Source organism: Dysidea avara, chromosome 14 (assembly GCF_963678975.1).
Source record: "Dysidea avara chromosome 14, odDysAvar1.4, whole genome shotgun sequence".
NCBI lineage: Eukaryota > Metazoa > Porifera > Demospongiae > Dictyoceratida > Dysideidae > Dysidea > Dysidea avara.
Genome location: NC_089285.1, coordinates 11,224,058 through 11,247,819, shown reverse-complemented (window position 1 = coordinate 11,247,819; position 23,762 = coordinate 11,224,058). Strand labels below are relative to the sequence as shown.

Genomic DNA, 23,762 nt, shown 5'->3' with positions numbered 1-23,762 from the left:
CAAGTATGCAGATGTTAATTCAACCACATTATACCAGTTACAGTAATTCATTTCTTTATCATATTGATTTGTTATTAAGTGGTAGAAAAAGCAGGTATTACAAAATCTTTAATAAGCTCACCTCTTTTACAACACAAAGAAACAAGCTTAACAAAGAATAGAAAACAAACCTGCTAAAAACATTCCTCACACGTGGGACCACACGTGTGAGGAATGTGGACTCACAATCAAACACACGTGGACTCACACGTGGGATCACACGTGAAGATCAAGGTCAAGTTAACACAAGTGAAGGTCAAGTTTTTCAACATAGCTCAGTCCCTTCGCCAAGGGATTCACCATGACAAGAAAGCATATTGACATGCTCAATTGTTAACTTCTCTTTGACATCATCTGGCTATACAATTGTACACGGGTCAAACTTAACACCTGTGGCTTCTATACACTCTTTCTTAAAATGATTGTGGTAGACACTAGGCTTTGTTGGGATTTTTGTATTCCCGTCAGGGGCAACAAAAGGGCGGCTCTCGGCACAAGCAACTATCATCATTTGGTGGTGATGGCAAAGCGTTGTCCAGCAATCGCAATGTTCCTTTGCACCATAGTGATGTATGTATATATGACATGTCTATAAATTACATTAATATCAAGTCACTCGCTAATAATGGTTTATGAGGGGGTAGTGTGGGATTATCATCATCATCCTTCATGCAGTATTGTATGGTCTTTTCAGTTAGTTCATCAACATACTCTATATAATGCATACATTAATCTAACAATAAACAAATATACACAACTAACTGTAGGTTTTAGGAACAGGAATTGGCTTTGTGTAAATTCTCCCTGTTTAGGTTTAGGAAAACAGATTCTGTTTCATTCTGCTCCAGCTGCAGTAGTAGCTTGTGCCCTCCCAAAATTCTCATTAAAGTGTAGTGCTGCTATATCAGTAATCTAATATGAAGTGTATGCACAGTGGAGCTCAATTGTACATTAGTCACCTTATCTGAAAATGCCAATAGCTTAGGGGCAAAGTGGTTGATCACACTGTGGTAAGCCTCTAAGCTACTGGTTTGGTATAATGGTGACAGCTTCTTCATGTCCTGCAAGAATCTGGTGTTGGTCACCACATCATCAAGCTTCTCGCTTGCCTTACTCCCTGCACAACAACTGTCCACATGTTAAAAAAAGTAGAGTTAATGCTGACCTGGTATAAACCATTTCTTTCGTCTCTCTTCTAGGCTATTTAGAGGGTCTTGGTAACAATCTTCATGTGTGTTGCAAACATGGTACATCAAGGACTTCCACTACTTCACTATCTCATCACCATCACCATCTGGAGCAGAGGCAGCACACCAATACAAATGATTGGTAATGCACTTGATCCACTCTCCAATGAGGTCACACTGCTTGGTCTTTGCTAAGTATGCTAACTTCTTTTTAATTCCTGTTAACCAATGATATTAATTATTATGTAGGTGTATATATATATACCTTGGATATGTGCCACACATCATAACAATGTTCAATATCTGGCTTTTCCTCAGCCAAGTACTTGGCAATTTGCTTGTGACGATCAGTTACTATAGTTGTCACTTGCAATGAGTTGTCGGCCAAAATCTGAAGAGCATTTACCAATCCAAATTTCTCCATATAATTACTGGATTTCACTTCATGCTCTGTAAGTAATTCAGAAATTTAATTGAAACATTAAAGTGTATGCTTGACAATTCACTATATACCTGTACAAGTTCGATATGTAAAACTTTATCCACAGTGATGGCAGCTTTGTCTGATGCTGATAAAAGTACCCTTCAGGTTGGCAACCTCACTGTCACATAGTTGGTGGCATGATCTGCAAGCTGTGAATAGGCTTAACAGATGGGACCTATACACAAGGAACTTGACTTCATCCTGAGGTGGTAGCTCTTGTGTGTCATCCCTACGACATCACAAAGGTGTATTATTCAATTTTTGTGTTGCTATTATATGCGCTTACTCTGTGGTGTAGTCTTCTTGGTTTGACAAAAATGATGTGTCCAGATCTGTTTCCTCTTCAGTGACAAAGGAATCGTCAAGTGATGTCACCTGTGGAAGCCTTTGCAGAGGTGGGGCATTTAACAAGTTGCATTGTGTGCCAACACTGATTTGTTGAGGATAAGTGTCAGTCTGTGTTGCTATCATTGAGGAACATGATGTTATTATATCATGCTATACTATTATTTTTATACCTTTATTCTTCCCTTTGACACGAACAGTCACAGATACGGACTTCTTCTTAGGGTTTTTCTCTTGTGTAGGTGGATATGGCATTGTGGAAGAGTGACACATAGTATCACGACACAAAGGGAGAGTTGAGGAGTGACGCATACTGTCAGTTGAAGTGTGACACAAAGGAAGTTGTACAGTGGAATTTGTGGTATCCATATGTTTACTACTGTTTATAGTGTGTGTGTGTGTATGTGTAGGGGGGGGGGGGGGGGGGGATAGGGTCGGCAACCCGGCAGTGAACTAAATTTGGCGAATTGGCGATTCATCACTAAACCGCCAAATTTAAATTTCGTCAATATTATTTTGGTCAAGCAGTTGTTGAAGTAGGTTTTCGACAAACCTTCGTAGATACTGCTGAAACACACGCACACACCACATTGATACCAGTAAGGCCACTCCATATGAGACTTTAGTTTCCAATCCTGATGTTTTAAAATTTGATGCGGGCAGGAGGCTTAGCGATGCAAAATAGAAGGCTCCATGGGAAGTTTCTATAAACGGTTTTGAAAAATAATGACAATAATAACATGCAATGCGAGTGCCCAGACATGATACGGTCATAGGACGAGAAACTACAGTGGCCTAATGTTACCCATGCATGATTCAAAGACATCACTGTTTGTTGTTTAAAATCAGCAATCTCACAATCTATAACAAGAATCTGATAAATACCAACAAGACAGGCTGTCATAAAAAAAGATTAGGGGGAGTTTAAGGGCTTCACACAAATGAACATTATATAACTTCATGTGTGTAAACCACATGTATCAAACATGGAGTATAGTTTAAAGAATACATTCTAAATGAGGTCAGCGACTGTAAACTGTCATCAATACTCTAAGTCATGTAACTCATAGCACCTTACAATTTTACAAGTACATAATTTATTAACCCAAATGATGCTTTTTTATCTCCTCCATCCATTGATGTCTATAGGCAATGAAGTCATGTAAAATAAATTATTTTGCCTGAACGCATGCACATGTCTCCTGATCACTAGTTCTTCATTGATCACATTAAAGGCTCAGAGCCCTCTGATGCATACACACATATATATATAAGTCAAATAGTACCTTCAAGCTCAACAGATGAAGCCTAACTTCCTTATCATCTGAATGTACCCAATATGTACATTATATTCGGTAGGAAAGACTGGATCTTACTGTTGGCTTGCATTCTAATACTATAACACTGCGGACATTTTCACCACAGAACTTTACAACACAATGGGACGTCTTCACTCCTTTATTAATCCATACACCTAAGCATCGGCCCTGATGTCATCTTGGATGATCAAGTATAGACAGATCAACTAAAAAAGTCCCACTAGTAGAACATCCAATAGGCTGTTCTGTGCACATCTCCCTTTCTGCCTCAAGTAGACATCTCACAGCCTCTTCAACAGTAAAACTAACATGACTATTAAAATTTTTCTCTTGGTTTTCTGAAACAGTACAGAAAACATAAGTCAGAGATGCCAACCTCTGAACAAGTTTAGGAGTGAGACTTCAAACACTACCAGCAATGTGGACCAGACTCAAGTGCAGCTCCAGGATATTTGGTAGTGAAGACCAAATAAAAAAGGTTGCTGCATGCTCAAAGTACAAAAATAAGCACAGGTCTGTCGAATTGTAAGCAAAGGGCTAATTACGAAGCAGATCAGGCGTGATAAATGCGTGAGAACTAAGCTGAAAGAGTGAGAAACAGAAGGTTAGGCGTGAGATTACTAGCCAAAGGGTGTGACTCATGCATTAGTTGCATGTCTGATAATATAGAAAGTTTACTCGGTGACTAATGTGTTGCCACCTATAAGTTTTCTGGAACAAGTAAAAACCTTAGCAGCATAATATTCCCAAAACAAGAGGGGTTCAAAGATCTTTATTTTGTACTAGTGTTCCCAAGGAGATGAAAGATATTAGCTCATATTAAATGAGTGGATTACTTACCCCTTCAAGTTTTCACTTTTCACCATGGAAATAGAAACACGTAAATTATCCCCAACAATGAATTTGCCTGCTTCTGGAAAACGTGATATCGTAAGATGAATCTCCGCAGAGGTCTGCATTCATAAGTTATGACCGTCTAATCAAGCACCTTTAGGTTTACTATCTGTATTGTCACTATACAAATTGATCTTTTTGTTGCTACCACTTCGTAGCTCTATAGCTTCAGGTTTACCACTCCTTTGGCTTCCAAGATTTAAAAATTTATTAACATGTGGGGTTCTTTCACAAGTACTGCATAGTGAGATATTCTCACTTGGACAAATTTTACTTGTGAAAATGAAATCATGCGACACTTAAATCTTGTGGAACATGAAATTCCTCAGAAATTTATTGCCCATTATAATTGAAAACAATGATATTTAAAACAAGGTAGCAGGGCAGCAGTGATGTTTGAAGAAACATGTGTTGTGTAGGGAAGATAAATAATCAACAAGCTGTAATGTACATAAGTACGTAAACAAGCACTAGGTTTGTTGTTGAATGTTTCAGCATTGCAGGTAAAAACTCACAATAAACAAACTCCACACGATGATACATGTCGCGAATGTTAATTGTTGCGAAGTGCAAAAACGCTACAGTGAGAAAAAAAATGCTACAGTGAGAAAAACTCGCTATATAGTATAATATGTACAAACACAGTAGTTCCTATACATATAACTCACCATCTTTGTAACATTGGCATTCTTTTTGTGTACAGGTGCATCATCTCCCACCTCACTCTCGCCTGAGTTCTGTTCTCTTTCACTCTCACTACTACCTCCAGCAACACCTTATTCAATATCACCTTCCTCCTCACTATCTCCATTTGATATCACAATAACGTCTTCCTCCATATCAGAGTCGTTAACCTCAGAGTCCATATCAGTAACACAAGGCGACTCCAGGTATCACTTGTGCTCATGCATAGGGAACTCTACTGTTCTTTAATTGGAATTACTCCACTGTACTGTAGGTACGAGTGTAGATGCACCAGTGGCCAAATTGTGAGTTTACATCGTCACAAGGAAATGGAAATAGTGAGTTATAAATTGTCCAAGTGTACAATTATCAATACAAGTTTAGTGTTTTATTAAGTGTGGCAGCTAGCTACGCTTGACCAGTAGTGCTCAGAGAACCTACAGTCTTTTGTTTACCGTGTTTAATAAGTTCTGGTCGCTAGAGCAATACAATGGCGATGAGCTTTCCAGTCCATTTGCGAGTCCGTTTTCCAGTCCGTTCCACGTTTTAGTCACGTCCACTCCCACTCTAGTGGTGCACATACCTTTGAACCAAGATACTTTCTGTGGCCCATGTAATATGACCACTTTATTATAGTTCTAGGAATGGAAGGGTTTTTACCATATAAATGCATTACTAGCACCTCAATATGTAAAATAAAATTTTAAATTACTTTATAGTTATGACCACTTTGAAGATCAAGACAAAAATTAATGTACACACTCACACAATAGGTAAACATGTTGATCACATTTTCATGCGTATTAAACATTTGCCTGTACTGATTTTCAAAGTGTAATTGCAAAATACTTTGAAATTCAATTAGTAATGGCAGTACTATTAGTCACACATTTCGGTGCAAGCAAGTGTTAATAATATAAAAAAAGACTCTTGGTACAAGTAGTGCATCTACTGCATACAGTGTGACTCTTCTATTCCCCTGGACCCATTGAAAGTGTTCATTTTTTAGAAACCACAGACTTCTTTGATTCAAGTGGCTATACAGCCTGGGTATCCTTTTTGAGGAGGTCTGTTGCATCTATGCAACCATGTAGGGTAACTTAAATAGTGTGGAGTGGAGCTGCATATGTAAGTGCAATATGGTGGGATTTGACTTAATAAATAAGGTATTTCTGAAGAGATGGTACAGCATTCACATGTTTATGAATACATGCTGATCTCATTTAAAGTCCACCTTCCAATAAGGACCATTTTTGGATTTGATAGAATGGGTTGATGCTACACATTAATGTCCTGCAGCACATAGGTGGCCTTTCACACAGGTGGTCACCAATACAGGTTGCACTGTACCTAGACACCTTCACTCTGTAAGACAAACTTGGCATGGCCTGGCTATTGGAGGTGTACACTCCCATACAGCAATAATTCCACTACACACCACAACATAATTCATTATATCTCTGAGCCCATTGTGGTTCCATCACAAAAAATTTATCAATCATAGACCATGACCCAATCATCATTCACAAAAAAAAATTCAAAGAATTTCAAGCAGCCTTTTTTGAAATATAAAGGATTAAAGTTTTCAATAAATTATATTTGAACCATAGTTAAGTAGATATCCCATAATTTAGGGATCACTGGAAAGGTCAATCAATCAACAGTCTTTTATCAGTGAACATTGTATTTAAAAATATTTACACAGTGTGAGTTACAGTCGATTTTGTAACTAGAGTTGGACTAACTATATCATCTTCAGTTCCATAGAAGTAGTATATCGCATCATTTCCAGAAGAATAATATGATATCTCTATGGGATTGCTGCAAGCCAAATTTGCTTTCACAAGTTCCTGTGCTGTGATACTCGTCAGGAATAGCGAAACTATGGTCTATTGACCCGGAGTTGTGCTCAACATAAATGTCAACTAACGAACTTTCATCTGGTATAGTATAACCATACCATCCTTTGAATATCTTTAAATAAAAAATTATGTCGAGGCGGTTCAATTTATTGAGGCAGGAGGGGATGATGAAAAGTTTGTATTTTATATTGAATGCTGCTTATATGCACAAGGTGAATATAACGTAGAAATGTATAATTATCACAACTGATATTATTGAAAATCATATAGTTTAAGATGTCAGGATTAAATGGGTTGATATTTTTGATGATGTGTGTCCAACCTCCTCCTGATGAAAATTTTTAGCTCATGATTGATCAATAGATAGAATGTCCTGTTTCACTTTGGTAGGTGCAGACATCAAAACTAGTAGGCATTAACTCATAATATACTTGCATATCCAATAACCTTTACATATAATGGTCTGGTTAGCATTTGAAATATGATGTTATGTTTGCCAGTACAGTATGTTATAAAGTTATTGTTATGTTTGTCCCCTTCCTCCTTATATCTTTTTATTACCTTGTATCCAAGTCATGTATAGGCTTTGTACATACAGTACTCTATGCATTGAGTTTGTACCTGCAGTACAGTTCTATTCATTTTTCTGTGTTACAATCTGCATATAGATGATGTTCCATTACTGGAATCAGATTCAACAACACTTGAATGATTATAATGGTCGCCAGCAATTGCAGCAGCATCATTTAGACTCTGACAGGGGCGATTCTAGAGATTTAGCTGAGTGGTTTCCGGTGATTTGAAAAGGGTGACACAGTGGAGTCACCGCAGTGTGCTTGCGCACTCAGTGAAATGCGGAGCATGAGCCCTCTAGGGGGGTCTGAGGGCATGCTCTCAAAAAACTATACATTTTAAAGAAACTGGACCTTGCAGTCTCAGTAAGTAACTATACCACATTCTTCAACCATTGTGTGGAAGTGTATGTATGTGAATGTGGTATGTGATGTGTCATTCATTAACACAATGTGATTTGGTTATGCATTTGTGTATTTGTGCTGAGATTCTCATGTATATTGCAGTTCAATAATTTATTACTTACAGTACCTTTCTATGTGCCACCAACAGAGGAGATGCTGAAGTTCTGGATAAAGTCTAAAACAAGCTGTAGTCAGAGATGGGGGTAACGCTGTAATAATATTATTTTTCACGTAACAAAGTAATATAATGCGTTACATGCCAATTAAGAACTAATATGTAGCAGAAGTTATCTTCGCTAAAGTAACGTGTTACGTAAGAAACACCTTGCTGTAATAATATTACTTTCGAAAAGTGGTAACGGAGTAGCTAGCTAATGCGTTACTTTGCAAAAAGTAGCTATCTAACAGGTTCATAAATCATTCAAGCACCAAGCGTAACACTGAGAGAAGACAGCAAGAGATCGCAATCACCCGGAACAATGGTAGAGTACGGATCACGGAAAAGGAAGAGCTGGGCGATAATCCATTGTGAACAAGCTACTACAAGTGAGATACAATGCTTTCAGGTTGTCACTGCTTTCTTGCAGCACTGTCGATAGTGAGCCCTCTCTTGCTTCACTAAGTTAACGTGTTTGTTAAGGTGTTTTTCTGCCAACTTAATTCCTAAAGGGAATTGAATGGTAAGTAAAACATACATGATTATTAATTTTATACCTGTGATTTCTCTTCAGCAGACCTGTTCACGGACTTAATGATCATTGTGCTATTTTGCTGACATTGCCAGCAGAGATCTGTAAGGGGCTTCGTGATTAATATGTGCGGCAGCAGCTGTCTCCAGTATGAGCAAAAGGTGGGATAGTCGATGTAATGAGATTCAGTCTGTTCACATGACACCTTGTAAACTCTCCATATCTCCTAATAAAGTGAGGGTATGTACAAAGTTTGTTGTTAAATAGCTGTGTTGATTTATTATTTGGTTTAAAAGTGTTCCCATCCGTTCAGTGGAGTTTTCACTGTTGATGAAGTTGCTTATTGTGTACTTTAGTAAATAGCAAAGGACATGTAACAATTTTCTATTATGTGAAAGAATGCTTGGTTTCTGATATTCCTGTCTATTGTACCATATTGAAAGGAATTCCAACTTGTTCACTATCTGCAGTTTTGAAGTAATCAAGGTCATGTAACATTGAACTTTGTGTTCTACATTATACTGTAATATTTCCATTGTGTTATAGCTGATATAATTGCTAACCTTCTCAGTCAAGTCACATGGAAGGAGCTTCAGGTCGTCACGCTTGTATCCTGGGATTTTTCCAGGTAATAGCGTAGCATTGGCCTCTGCATAATTTTCCATGAACTTTAGGAATGTTTACATTATCCTCCCAAGATGTTGCCTTAGGTGGAAGCCTTTTTGTGTTTTTATGAATGCGTTGCTCCATTCCAATTTGTAGATAATGCTTTTTAATTGCTTTAAGCTTACTCTCTCCAACACCATAGAGGAAACCAAAAGTTGCCATACATACACTATAGCCATGATGCATGAAACAAGATGTCACATGTTGTCTCTTCACAGATTTGTGCCTACTACGAGTACAGTGTCCTGGTTGTGCATCGTTGTCATGAGGGATTCTTCAATGCAAGATCAAGTTCATTGTGTGTCATGATGTAGGACTGGGCACGCAATTCCTCATAATGGTGAAACAGCGTGCTGCATGGCTTGCCGTCAGCCTTCGAACATCCACAGGTATTCTCATAAAACTCGACACATAATTCATGATCAGTTTTCAGTGGATGTCTGTGTCGCATTTGTTTGCTTTTCTGTGTTGCTCTCTGCTGTGATGTTGTTTGCTATGGAGATGTTGTGCTCTTGTACTTCTCCATCACTAGCAGCTACATCAGTGTCCATCTGATCACTCGTAAATGGAGCCTGTTGATTGACAAAAAAGAATATCATGATTGTGCCAGAAGGCAGTGCATCTCTACCTGAACATGCTCATCAGATGACAAATGGCTGAGAAGAGATGGCTCCTTACAGTAATACTGTTCAAGTATTGAATGATCAAGACGGACTCTTGAACAATGTTGTGTTCAGTGGGCTCAACAGATTGTCCTCTAGCCTGTGGCCGTGGCTGTAATGGTGGCTGCCTGATGCTACTCTTACGGCACACAACAGAAGTCCGCACCTCTGATGGTGTAGGCATAAAGGTATCAACGGATTCTTCAAAATAAACTTGCTACATTAAAAGTTTCATTATAATTTTAATACACACTGTATGCACGTCTCTTATAGTGTTATACCGTCACTATCATAGCCATCTACTTCATGTTCCTCAACATAATCATCAGTAATACTTTGCACTGTATTCTATTGTATTTTAAATAAACCATGTAATGAAATACTGCCAGGAATTTACCTTTTCCTCCGCCCATTCACTTCCGATTCGCTTCCGCTGTTGTCATCAAAGTAGTCATCAATAAGTGCCTCAAACTGATGAAGGTCTTCAGATGGAAGAGACAACCCATTGCCAGCTATAGAATTTTTAGCACAGCTAAAAGCTTTTGTCCTCCTTTCCCAGACGATTTCGTCGCCGCCATTACAGCTACTTTTACCACCAAGAAGAACAAATCGGACAGTTTGTTAGCGATTCCGTGTAACACATGGAATAGATTCTGACAGCACTAATTAAAAGTCTCTGTAACTCGAAGAAGAAGTGTAATAGCACAGCTATCCTTTGCATCGTAAAAGGTGTGATATAGCTATATGTTAATGCAATAAAATCACTTTTTTTAATTAATGGTTTTTTTTCAAATGCTTCTCCTGAACATTTTCATTTGTGCCCATACAGGTGATTTTCCGAAATTGGGTCACATTTCGTGATAGTGGAGGAAAGTAAAAAGAATATCAGAGTTCGTTGTAAGTTAAGTATCGGAAACAAGACCCTCTCATTTGCTCAGAACACTACCTCCAACTTAAATAAAGCATTTGGAGAATGTTCATAAAAATGTAAAGCTGGAGTCAAAGCAAGTTGAAGGAGCAAAGAGAAAAGATAATTGGCCAATGGCTGATAATGATGGTGACAGTGATAATCAGCCACTGAAGAGGCAGTGCACGTTACCATCAATGTTGAAAGATATTTCTTCTACAAAATTATGTAATGCACTTGCTAAATATGTTGCAGCCACTGACCACAGTTGCATCCCCTGCATTTTGTAAACTGATTGGCAGCGTCTGCCCTTATCAGTTGCCAGATCGAAAGTCGTTTACCCAACTTTTGAAAAAGATTTATGATATGATGGTCAAGAAGGTGAAAGAGGTACTGGAAGCAGTTAATGGAGTTTCAACAACAGCTGATGTGTGGACAGTCCACCATCGCAGTTACTTGGGAATGACTGTTCACTGGATTGACAAAGATACCTTGAAGCGATGCAAAGCTGCAATTGCTTGTGTTAGAATAACCAGGCGCCACACCTATGATGTTATGGCTTCAAAAATAGAGCACATTCATGCAAGCTATGGGTTGAGTGGAAAAGTGGTTGGTACAATTACCAACAATGGCTCTAACTTTGTAAAAGTGTTCTCATTGTATTCAATCTCACCACCAGAGTCTACTGAGGTTGCTATACCAGAACATTCAGAAAATGCAGAAGAGGATGAATTTGTTTTTGAGTTGATGATGGAAGCACAGAGGACCTCACACAGGTGCATTATGAGCTTCCACCACATTAGAGATGTGCTGTCCACACATTAAACCTGATTGCTAGCACATATGTTGATAAATAATTGTCATCATCTTCATTATCAAGAAGTGTGTACCAAAGTTCCTTTGACAAGAGTGTGGCATTACAGAACAAAGCAAGCAGATCTACAGTTGCTGCTGACAAAGTAGAGGAGGTAGCTAAAAGAAAGCTAATGGTGCCCACTCCTACAAGTTGGAATTCATGTTACGATGCTGTGGTATGGATCACCGAAAATTCCTCTACTGAGCTAAACAAATTGTGTACCGGAATGGGACTACGTTGCTTCAATGACAAAGAAATTAACTTTTTTGAAGGAATACTGTGATGTGCTCAAGCCACTTACTAAGGGCCTAGATATATTACAGGGTGAGGACAACTGCTACTTTGGCACACTGCTACCAACTTTGAAAGCCATAATCAAGAAGATTAAAGCAGTAAAACCTAACCTATCATCTGCGGCCATGGGGCTTGTTACATAGAAAATGCAATTAAACATCGTTTCCAAGTGTTTTTTGAAAGTGAAGATCCTGTTTTAGCTGCAGTAGTTTTGCCCAAATTTAAACAGAAGTGGGTAGAATCTAAAACTTGAAAGATGAATACAAGCAAATGCTTTTACATGAAATGGAAGAGCAGACTGATGATGAAGTAGAGGTTACACCACAAAGTCAAGAAAGATTGCAAAGATCAAGGAACAAGAAAGAGGATTCATTTTATGATTTTAATGATGATGAAGGGAGCTCACAAGCCAACTGCATTGAAGAAGAGGCAAATGAATATTTGAAGAGTGCCAAAAGCATTGAATTCCTTTACAAGTACCCAGCCATAAGGAAACTGTTTCTTATGTACAATACTGTGTTACCTTCGAGTGCTCCAGTTGAAAGACTTTTCAGTTTAGGAGGGAGGTGCAGTGCTTATACCAAAGCGAATCAGGCTGACTGATTCAAGATTTGAAAAGCTGTTGCTAATGCAATATAATAAAGACTTTCTGGACATTTAGAGATTGACATGCTGGTTGTAACAGCTATTTATATTACTTGATCTGCAGTTTTATTAATTTTTGTATGAAATTTGATGATTATGTAAAAAGTAGTATGTAATATATTACTAGTTATATTGAATTACAAATGTAATATGACCGAATTTTGGAAGACCGTCAATATACGCACAATAGTACTTTTGTAATAAAACGCATTTAAAAACTATAGGTAGACATTCCAGCCTGATTTTTAAATTTTGAAAAAATGGGCTTTATATATGCTCAATGGATAGAGTATTGATTGCCGATCTCAGAAATATATAGTTTGTTGGGTTGGAATTAGCTACTTTGGCATGTACAGTGCTTAAAAACTAAAAAAGGTACATTTTGTGATGAAGAGCATGGTGAATACGATGCAAATGGAACCCAAACAGGTAGACAGGAAGAGAGTTCAAATTGAAGATCACAGGGAAATTGATTGTGGAAATAGTGAAATTTTAAGCCCATCAGTTTCAAATGAGTCATATGGTCAAGGTAATCAAGCAGATAAACTCGGAGTCCCTACAGGCCCTTGTCAAGCAATCAAACCACCCCATTATGGTTATACTTTAACTATTGACAACATTGACATGAACTTTAGGCGTAGTTTTCAAAGATTAGATCGTACAACAGTCATATCACTTTTGCCATGTGTATGCAGCTTATGGACAGTGCAATGCTAGAAGATGGACACTCTTCAGGTGTCATATCACTAGTTCATCAGCTAAGGCTGAACAAATGTCACCCACACTTGGACATGGCTTAACCAAGTACTTAATGTTATCTCTGTCTGGTTGCAAGCCAATGGTTCTTTAAGTGAAAGCCTGTCTGTGACGACATCCAAAGTCTCTTGTGTTGCTGTAGCAGTTAGTGCTAAAAGGTTAACATTACGTGGAATAATGCTTCTTAAAGTTCCAATTTCAGAATACGCTCTTCTAAATTCATCACCCCAATGTAGAGAAAGTCCCAGAAAATGATGCAATTTTTTATCTCGTGTACACTAGTTCTTATCATTTTTTAATGCAATGGGCCTCATCAACGACTATTGCCTTCAAATTTTCTTTGTACACATCAGAATGAAGCATGTCATGGAAAATTCTGTTCTTGATCAGGCTCTTGGAACTAATGTACAGCAACTGGATTTTCCCACCAATCGCATTCTGAATTATCTCTTAATCCCTCTGTGCATCGCCTACAAAGTCAACCACAATTCCCTTATGGGAAAACTTCTCTCTCTGGTCAATCATCAGCGATATCAGTGGGGTTACAACAACCACAATACAATCAGTGACACCTGAAATAGCATGATTAAGCTTGCCAGCTAGTAAAAGTTTACCACCCTTACCAAGCATATAATTAAAAACCAGAGGCAATACATCAAATATCACTGATTTCCCGTAACCAGTGGGCAGAGCCACAAAGATGTTGTATCCGTAAGTTATGATGGTTTATGTAAGCGCCTGTAGATTCTTTTCTAGATAGCTTCTGCACATATCAATTTATTTGCTCGTCCGGCTGTCTAGTGCTGTATTTCCTACGCTGCTTAACTTATGAAACTGAAACTTAGCTAGTCCATTCTTCTGTCCCTGTAGAACACAAAGAACAAATTAAATACATTTTGAAAATTATGCGGATATCGACGGTTTTCTAAATTTCTCAATTTACCCTGCATAGCTAATTCACAATGCTTTTGTTTATATTGTAGATGTAACCTTATCTCCATGCAAAACATGCCATTTTTACGCTGTTGTTACCCTTTGTAGTGCATGCTTCATAAATTACAAAGGACTGCAGAGTCTGAGCAATTTACTAAATTTTTATTCTGCTAAAGAAAATCAGGACATTTCGTCAAATAAGCCACAACCATATACCAGTGAGATCTTCATTGTTTACTGTGAGAGCCATTACTGATTGGAATAACCTACCTCATCACATAGTTAATGCTACCTCGTAATGATTTTAAAAATTTACTTGACTGTAGCTGGTCTACTTTATATTGTATGAATACTAATTAGTTGGCTAACTCTTGTTGTATAATCTGTATAGTTTTTATGTTGTAATTATTAATAGGCTATAATGTTTGCAAAGATCAGGCTTTACAGGCTCCTTGAGCCTCCTTACCTGTAAATCTAATACTAATACATATATATGTGTGTATATTAAGTATCCATATATAGGTATATATATATATATATATATTTTACTCCATCGTATAGGTGACGAATGATCTGCATACAACCGCAACTACACATGTGGTGGAAACGTATCCTTATATGCTTCCAGAAATGTTCGATAAGTCGTATATTGACACTGCTGTAGATATCTACTCTTTGGAATGCTTATACATTGAGCTATTTGGCGAGAGCAGAAATACAAGCTAACAGTCAGAAGGTATTTGGTATTATTTTATGACTACCTTGGTACCTATATTTAGTGCACAATGAAATTTATATACAACTGTCATTCTAACCCGCAGTGTGGAATAAATAGGGAAATTATATAGTTTCCCCTAGTGCTGATGCTTTTGACTCAGGGATTTAATTCATAAGTATATAGGCTAGATGTGCTAGCAAAGCTTGTACATGTGATGTAAATTGCCTGTTAACACATGGGGATTAATAGGGCAAACCCAGTACTGGGGCTTACAAAATGTCAAATCCTTAATTTTATCCTCAAATATTAGTCCTGGTGGGTATTAAGGCTTACCGTTGATTGGTGCATTACAGCATTGAAACTGGGTAACTATTGCTGTCCCGGATGACCTGGTGACCCGGATAGCAATCCAGACCTAGATTTGACCCAGATTAATTAAAGCTGAGCCGTACGCCGAGAGCTGTGTGTTGGGTAGTCTACATACAAGACTGCTACGTTTTTGAAGCTTAATTAGCGTGTTAAGTGAATGTACCATATTGAAAACCAGGGTTGAGTCAAATATTAATTATGTTCATGTGATGAGTAGCACCTTAATCTTGCAAAATAGGTAATGAATGCTCTATTTTATTCAGAAAGACATACAGGGACTCCCGAGTTACTTGTATATTAATTGATTGATAGGTAGTCAAAAGACGAAGATTAACAGGTTTTACCCTTTGCATTTATCTGTCGTACGTAGGTGTAAATTTACAGTTGCCTAACTTTAGAGTTTTATGCATATGTTCCGCTTCTTTTGATCATGGTTTCTGTGGAATTCTCAAAGATGTGCAAACACAGAGATGCGTTTGCTGTTAGAGCACTATTTTAGTCAATAGTAATACTACGGGTCTCTGACTGTTTGCATTAGCCTTCACTACAACTCTTTTCTCCTTATATACGCTCATTATATCTGTACAGTTTGTATAATTTTTATACACGTGCGATACATTAAATCGTTAATATATTTCAAGTACTGTAAGTATGGCTGACTATTGAAGTTCCCTGCCGCCACAAACTTCTTCCATTATAGTGACATAAGGAAAGAGCATGGCAAGGTTCTTATATATATCATGTCTTATGTTAGGTATAATCTGGCTTGAATTACTGTCAACAAATAATGATCCCAGAGTAATAATTATGTTGCCATATCTATTAGCTGTGTTCGGCTGTGGAGGTAAGCATCTACCTAGCTATATGCACATTTGAGTACACCTGAGTTCTAGTATACACCATTATAGCTGGAATGCTTGACATTTTCTTGACAAATGGTGTCCTCATCATGTCTGCAATGTCATGAATGTCAGGTCGTACTGACAAAAAAATTTTTAAACTACAGTTGAAGTTTATTTACATAATATGTATATTATTTATTTATTTACTTACAATAAATCTATGGCATCAGATTATATGTGACGAGGTGTGGTATTGAATACAAAATTTTAAACAGGCTTGGGCATGGTATGTCATACACCAAAGTCGAAGAAAATGAAACTACTCTGTGTCTGCTTAAGATTTCTGGTGCGACAGATGAAGTTATGCTGCCTGAAAATATGGAGAAGGTACAACTTCACAGAGTTAATGGCATCATTGTTCAACCAAAGATGTTTGGACCAGAGCCAAACAAACCACTGTGCCCAGCTATTCAGAAAGACAAGAAGAGAAGTTAACGTTAGATGAAGATCCATTGCCTGTTTATGTTCCGGGTGAGTGCACAGGTCCTATATTATTCTTTCCAGCAATTTTTATTTCTTACCTATTTTGCTCAATATTTTGCTCGAAATTTTTCTATTTTGCTGAGCATCAGTAAAAATTAATTGCAATATCTCAAGCTTACAAGCATGTGTGACTGCTCTATTAGAATATTTCGTACATAGTGACTGCTCTATTAGAGTATCTTTAGTCACCATTTCCTATGAGCATATGTTGTCCTAATACTATGTGTGACTGTTCTATTATAGTATCTCGATCTTTTTCATACAAAATGTGCTAAACTGCCATTCCTTGGTGCCCATTTTTCCAATTTCCCACCTATTTTTCCAGCATTTTGCTTTTTGCTTTAACCAACATATTTTTCCAAATATTTTGCTGGCAAAATCGGCGCATCCCTACTCAGACTAGACAACTTGACATGAAAGTTTCTGCTAGGTCCCTTGTCATAGTCTTTTGGTACAACTGATGGTTTACCTAGGAAAACAGCAAAGTCCATACTATCCAGAGAATGACAAAAGAATGTTCCAGCATCTGAATTCATCTCTTTGTCATCTGCTTGCATAGTTGATGGATTGGCAATTGTTCACAAGGTAGAAGGAGAAAAGAAAACGCCCAATTAAAAGACGTGCGGCCACTGCTGTGAGTTATTTACGTGTAGCGCCGGTTTTGCAATATTAGTTCTGGATTATGCAACATCTCTCAATAGATTTGTGTTGCATTATGTGATATAAAAATCTTTAGGAGTCGTCATCATCATAGTTTTCTTGCGACCTCGGCTAAAATAAAAAAGTAGGCCTCGCAAAATAAATTGGCGTATTTCACTTTATTTCTCTCCTTATGCTACACCTACTGTCATTTTATACCGGTCAAAATAGCCCTGTTTGTACAGTCCATCTATCACTGACATTCAATTCTAGTTTTCCCATACGCGTATTTTCCTAGACCAAACCTCTAATCCCTACAATAACTTTTAAAGACACAATGTGGACACAAACTATAATGTATGATAAACAAGATGTGACAGCGTGCAGACCCTAGGGTTGGCATTTTAAACAGAAATCTTTTAGATTCCATTTAGTGCCACACCCCATACGTGCATTAATAAATCGCCAGACGCCTTATAAACAAAGTGTGAAGAACAAAGTCACTAGCGAAAGGTGCTTTACCAATTCTCTGTTTAATTTTTAATAGATGAACCACAATGGTAAGGTGAATACAAAAGGTAACAAGCTTTTAGGGGTTACCACCTACCACCTACATTGTGTTGTGGCTTTCATTAAGTATTATGCTCACATAGATGGTGCAACAAAATTTTGTAATGGATTGCTCGAATGTGGTTCGTGGTTTGCCAGTGACCACGTATATGAGCTGGGGTTGTTCAACACAACTTACACAATATTCAAATTTCACTGATAAGATGGCCATGAAAATTTCTTGCCATATGGTAAACATACAACAATGTTATCATTACTAAAAATAGTGATGATTTCTTGTATGTCAGCATGATGATACTGAGACCTGTAAAAGAATAAGCCGGCACTGAAGTTAACCTTCAATTAAACAAACATGCACTAACGTGAAACATCGGTCGCAACACCAGTTTCATAGCTACATTGTTTGTGCTACTGGATTCATGCTGCAGCTGGTTGCCTGAAAATTGTGCCATTCTAGGACAACAGCATAATTATGAAACAAATAGTTACTACAGCACAGAAGGCTTACTGTTGCACTGTCCACACTGATATGCCATAATTTAAAAACATACTTAAAATCTGGGTACTAGACGTATGACTCGCACACGTGAGCGCATATGTTTTGTACAGGGAAACTATTTTGTGGGGTTATCAATGAAACATATGTGCCGATCTAACTCTTTTCTTATGCTTAATTCAACGGTGCATTCAACCCCAGTGGTTCAGTTTCAATATACACAGCCTATTGGAGGAATTGTTATGTGATGAATAACTAACCGTACAAAATAAAGCCAAACATCAAGTTGGGAAGAGAAAACCAGTAATAATCACATTATTTGAATGTTCACTCTGAGGCATTCTTGCCAAAACCCATTTACCTTTGAGAAAGACGGATATGAAATGGATTGTCTGAACACAGCAGTCTACTTGAAGATTACTTTTTTGATAAATATGTTTTGTGTACATATCTTGTTATTTGTGCCATTTATAGCTCTGGTCCTTTTTGCTTGTGGTGACTTGGAACTAAATCCAGGCCCATCCACACCTTTTTTTGCATTGTCCAGTTTGTCTAAAACAAGTCTCCATCAGAGTGAAAATTTGTTCTTGTGGCCACAATATGCGCAAAAGGAGCAAAGCATTTGTTAAATCATGTAGTGTGGGTACAACACTTTCACACCATTTTGTTTCTCAAATTCCAACCACCCCACAGTATTGTAATAGTGATCCCATATCTGAAACTCTCACAGCTTCACAGTATTGTAGCAATAGTGAGCCCATGTCTCAACCTCCAACACCTTCGCAGTGTTGTAGTGATAGTGAACCCATGTCTCACCATCCAACACCTTCGCAGTACTACTCTATAGCTGAACCTCTATCTCAAGCATAAGAATACAAGCAAGCTCAAAAACATAAAAGCCAAAGATATTATTATTCCCATCATTCTCCTTGCAAGAGAAAAGCACGCAATAGGTATCATTCCAACACTTCTGCTCGTAAAAGTGAAAATTTATTTAGATACTTCAAAAATCACAAAGTAAACAAAGCCAGGCGCTGTCAGATATACTATCAAAATCATAAAGTAAACAAAGCAAGGTGCCGTCAGTTATACTATCAAAATCATGAAGTAAACAAAGCCAGGCTCTGTCAGTTGTATTTTTGAAACCATGAAGTAAACAAAGTTAGGCGTTGTCAGTTATACAGGAAGCATGCTGGTAAGCGTCAAATTGCCAGATTAGTTGCATGTGCCATCACCAAATAATACAATAAATTCTGAAACCAAACACCTTCCAGCATTGCTGTGTTTGTTTCTAAGCTAATCAAAAAGCTTCCTGGAAAGAATTTTGCTTTTAAGCATGCCACTGCAGATCACATGGTTAAGCAGTCTTTACATGTACATAAAAACAGTTTATAAACACCTTTGTAAAACTTCGAGATCATGTTTTAGCACTTCTGTGTGAAATGGATGATGTGCATTCTTGTGATGAAATGCTACAATTATTTGTTGGACAGGATTTGCATACTACCCACACTGAAGCCTTTTCCCCTGAAACCACATATCAACATGAAGCTTTTGATAATGATGGAAAACTGTTACACAGTAAATTTCCATCATATACCTACAGTGACAACAAGGGGACTACTTGGGAATGTTCAACGGATCTTTTTAAATTGTCGCCTGCAACTGAGGTCACTGAGAAATTACAACAGGTATACGAGCATAGGTTCAATTACTCCTGAGCAGGCTAGACACTACATACATCACATAGATGATTGCACAAAGCCGGAAAGTCATGATCCCCAATTACTGAATCACCATAGAGAATGTCATGTAGATACAAATGCGTGTGGCTCCATTTTACTTTATTTGTGTCAACTTTCCTCTCACTGTCCAAATATTAGGCAACTAGTTAACATGGTCTACCAAAGTTGTAGACCGGGAACTACAATTAGGAGACCATCTTGCTTTAGAAAAGTTTAATGTAAAGGTAACATAGATGAAACAAAAATTCTTGAACAATTTAAATTAACTTTTACAGTGTACTACAAGCGATGCCTGGATCTACCAGAGTTTTCATGTATATCATCTACGAAACTCTGTTTTAGCCACACATATTACCCTAACAGGCCTGCCAAACTAGAAAATATGAGCCTCAGCGACTTCCTTGCATGGCACGATATGGTCAAACAACAGCCAAGTGACAACATAATTATGTTACCCCATGCTTGACTGTTTTCTTAAAAAATGCCAAAAGCCTTATTTAATCAATCGCTTTAGATACAACCCTCAACAAGAACCAGAAAAATATTTTTATGCCATGCTGTTGTTATTTAAACCCTGGCGAGACACTGCTAGTCTTATTGGAGATCATTAAACATACATGAATGCATTCAATGCTTCCAAGAATGACCTATTGGATGCCTTTCGATATCATGAGACATTGGTAACACTATTTTTACTTGCGGTCACAGTTATGTTGCGATGTCTAGAGTAACTAAGCTGTCAGGTCTTCACTTGATAAATTTTGATCCCAGAGGAATCAAAAGCTTAAGTTCTGCTGTGATCGACTTCAAACTTTGTACTACAGTGCTTGTTACAATGTCGTGTATTGAGGGTATCTTTGCAATCTAGTTCATTAATTCCTATTAAGCAATTATAGATTGATTATTGTACAAAACCAACTTGCTATCTTTAGATGTCAGGAGGGCGACTGATGACCAATTTAGTGCCGCTCAACAGGATGTTAGTGAATTCTTTATAAATTAGCAAACGTATGCACTGAAGTTGATATCAAAACTGTATTAAACATGCAGTGGAATTATCGTTGTTGTTCACGTGATTACAATTACTCACGAAGACAACAAAATTATGTCTTACATTTGCCTGTTCCAGATGATACAATGAATATTTCTTTGAATACATTGTTTACAATTGCTGAGGAATGGGATATGCCCTCAGGCTTCCTATACCACACTTGTGGAGGGCAAATGAAACAAAGGGAAAAACTTTATTCAGCTAGTGAAGTCATAGTAGTAGCATTAAAAATTTTTGCATTTTCAGATGATGGAGCTTTCCAGAAAAAAGTCATACAGGTGTCTCATGTACAGGATTCAGCTATAACTGTTAATTAGCTACTTGTACACATTACATAGCACTATTCATCACCATGGTTCTAGTGCTTTGTGGTCACTACACAAGCCTGCATAGGATAGGTGACCAATGGATCTTAGCTAATGACTTAAACATATCTCGGTGTACTTGGCCAGAAGGTGGCGCTGGCCTATACATGTTGTTTGACCACCGTCATACTATTTAAATGTGACTGGGCCTGCGACAATAGGGCATGTGTGCACATGATTATTGCCTACTTTTCCAAACTTTCACCGTACATAACTTTTTGTAGCATTAAGCTATAGCAATAGTAAGCATTTAATTGGCAGTATGATGCAAGTTACAGAATGCAAATATTAGATCTTCATCCCAGCATCACCAAGGCTTGTGATTGGAATGGTCTTTCCTACTATCATCCAGCAAGGTCTCTCACCACCTTAAAGAAGCCTATTCTTCAAGCAACTAATGCAACGACGATTCATCTTCAGTACAAGAGTAAGATCTTTGCTGGGTGGTAGTGGGAGATGCCTACCAAAATCATGCCAGGCAGGCTCAAGAGATTAGAGTACATCTTCTGTATCTTTTAACTTCTTGCGTAAGCTTGTATATACAGTACAGTGGAACCCTTCTTAGAGGAAAGGATAAGACCAGACTAGCTTCCCTCAGTGACAACTGCTTAGAGATGGAGTGAAGCCAGAGCATAGCTACATTCCAAATTTTAGCGAAATCACTTCAAGCGTTCACGAGATATGCGACTTCAAAAATTGGCTTAGTTTCTTTGTTTGTTTTTTTTTCTTATTTTTCTTCCTCTTTTCGCACACTTACAAAAACTGCTATAAAACGCGAACGCCATATCCGATTGCCTTGAAATTTGGAACACTGAAGCGGGGTATAAAGGCGCATCTCTGTACCAACTTTGGCTCGGATACGATAAACAGGAAAAGAGTTATGATCGATTATTCACGAAAAATAACACCAATATGTTGTCACGCCTACAGGGTAAACCGCATATGGGAAGAAGCTGAAAATCGGTGGGTGAATAGGTTAACTATTGAACCTCAAACCTTTTGTGGTTTGAAAGAAATAGAGCTAAAAACCAGGAAGATACAACAAAAAAACCAACAGTGTGTAACAATTACGCAATCAAGATTAGCTAATAAAAAACGATTACTTGCCATGCCTACCAGAAAAACAGCTTGGGATAATGCTTTGAAAATCGTTGTACAGATGGAGTAATCATCTTAGAAAGGCTCTTCAATGGTGTAGAAGAATCAGACTTAAAGCCACGGAGTTATAACACGAAATCCAACTTGGTGCAGCAAGTGCAAGATTGAGATACTCTAATAGAGAAGTCATCCTAATAGAACAGTCACCCTGAAAAGAATTCAAGAGATCAGCTAGAAACAAGAAACCTGTATAGAGATCAGCTACACACAAGTCACCCTGTAGAAAGATCAGCTAGAAGAAGTCACCTTGTAGAGAGTTCAGCTACAAAGAAAGCATCATGTAGAGAGTTCAGCTGCAAACAAATCACCTGTAGAAAAATCAGCTAGAAGAAGTCAACTTGTAGAGTTCAGTTACAAAGAAACCATCATATAGAGAGTTCAGCTACAAACCAGTGACCTTGTGTCTCATCAGTTACCTTGTAGAGAGTTCTACTACAAAGAAACCATCATGTAGAGAGGTCAGCTGCAAACAAATCACCTGTAGAGAGTTCAGCTACAAACAAATCTCCCAGTAGAAAGATCAGCTAGAAGAAGTCACCTTGTAGAGAGTTCAGCTACAAAGAAAGCATCATGTAGAGAGTTCAGCTGCTAACAAATCACCTGTAGAGAGTTCAGCTACAAACAAATCTCCCTGTAGAGAGATCAGCTAGAAGAAATTACCTTGTAGATTGTTCAGCTACAAACATTCACCCTGTAGAGAGAGCAGCAAGAAAAAGTCACCTTGTAGAGTGTTCAGTTACAAAGAAACCACCATGGAGAGTTCTGTGATAAATAAATGTATTATATATATAATTTGTACATTTACTGATAAAATCAGAAATATTTAAAGTACATCTGCTTCACCTTTTCTTCTTCCTGTGGTAAAGAAAGAAAAGACAGGTTAAAAAAGTCCCAAAGCTGGCCATAGGCCAGCTTTGGGGTATACAAATACAAAAAGAAATGAAATCTAATCCAAAACAGCCAAGCTGTAAAAAAAAACAGCGCGGCCCTCAAAAAGGCTATGGTGAAAAAAGATGTGAAATCCAAGGTGGCGGCCAAGAAATGGCTGTGATGGTAGGTTAATGGTA

General features: G+C 37.8%; 1 long non-coding RNA gene across 1 annotated transcript; it reads right to left on the bottom strand.

The window, feature by feature from the left end:
• Nucleotides 1-1,745: 1,745 nt before the first annotated feature.
• Nucleotides 1,746-2,418, bottom strand: LOC136244737 (uncharacterized). The gene is made up of 3 exons (XR_010695555.1): nt 2,229-2,418; nt 1,997-2,174; nt 1,746-1,939 (listed from the first exon to the last, which is right to left on the bottom strand). It is a non-coding gene; the product is annotated as an uncharacterized lncRNA (long non-coding RNA).
• Between the last annotated feature and the right edge of the window lie 21,344 nt (nt 2,419-23,762).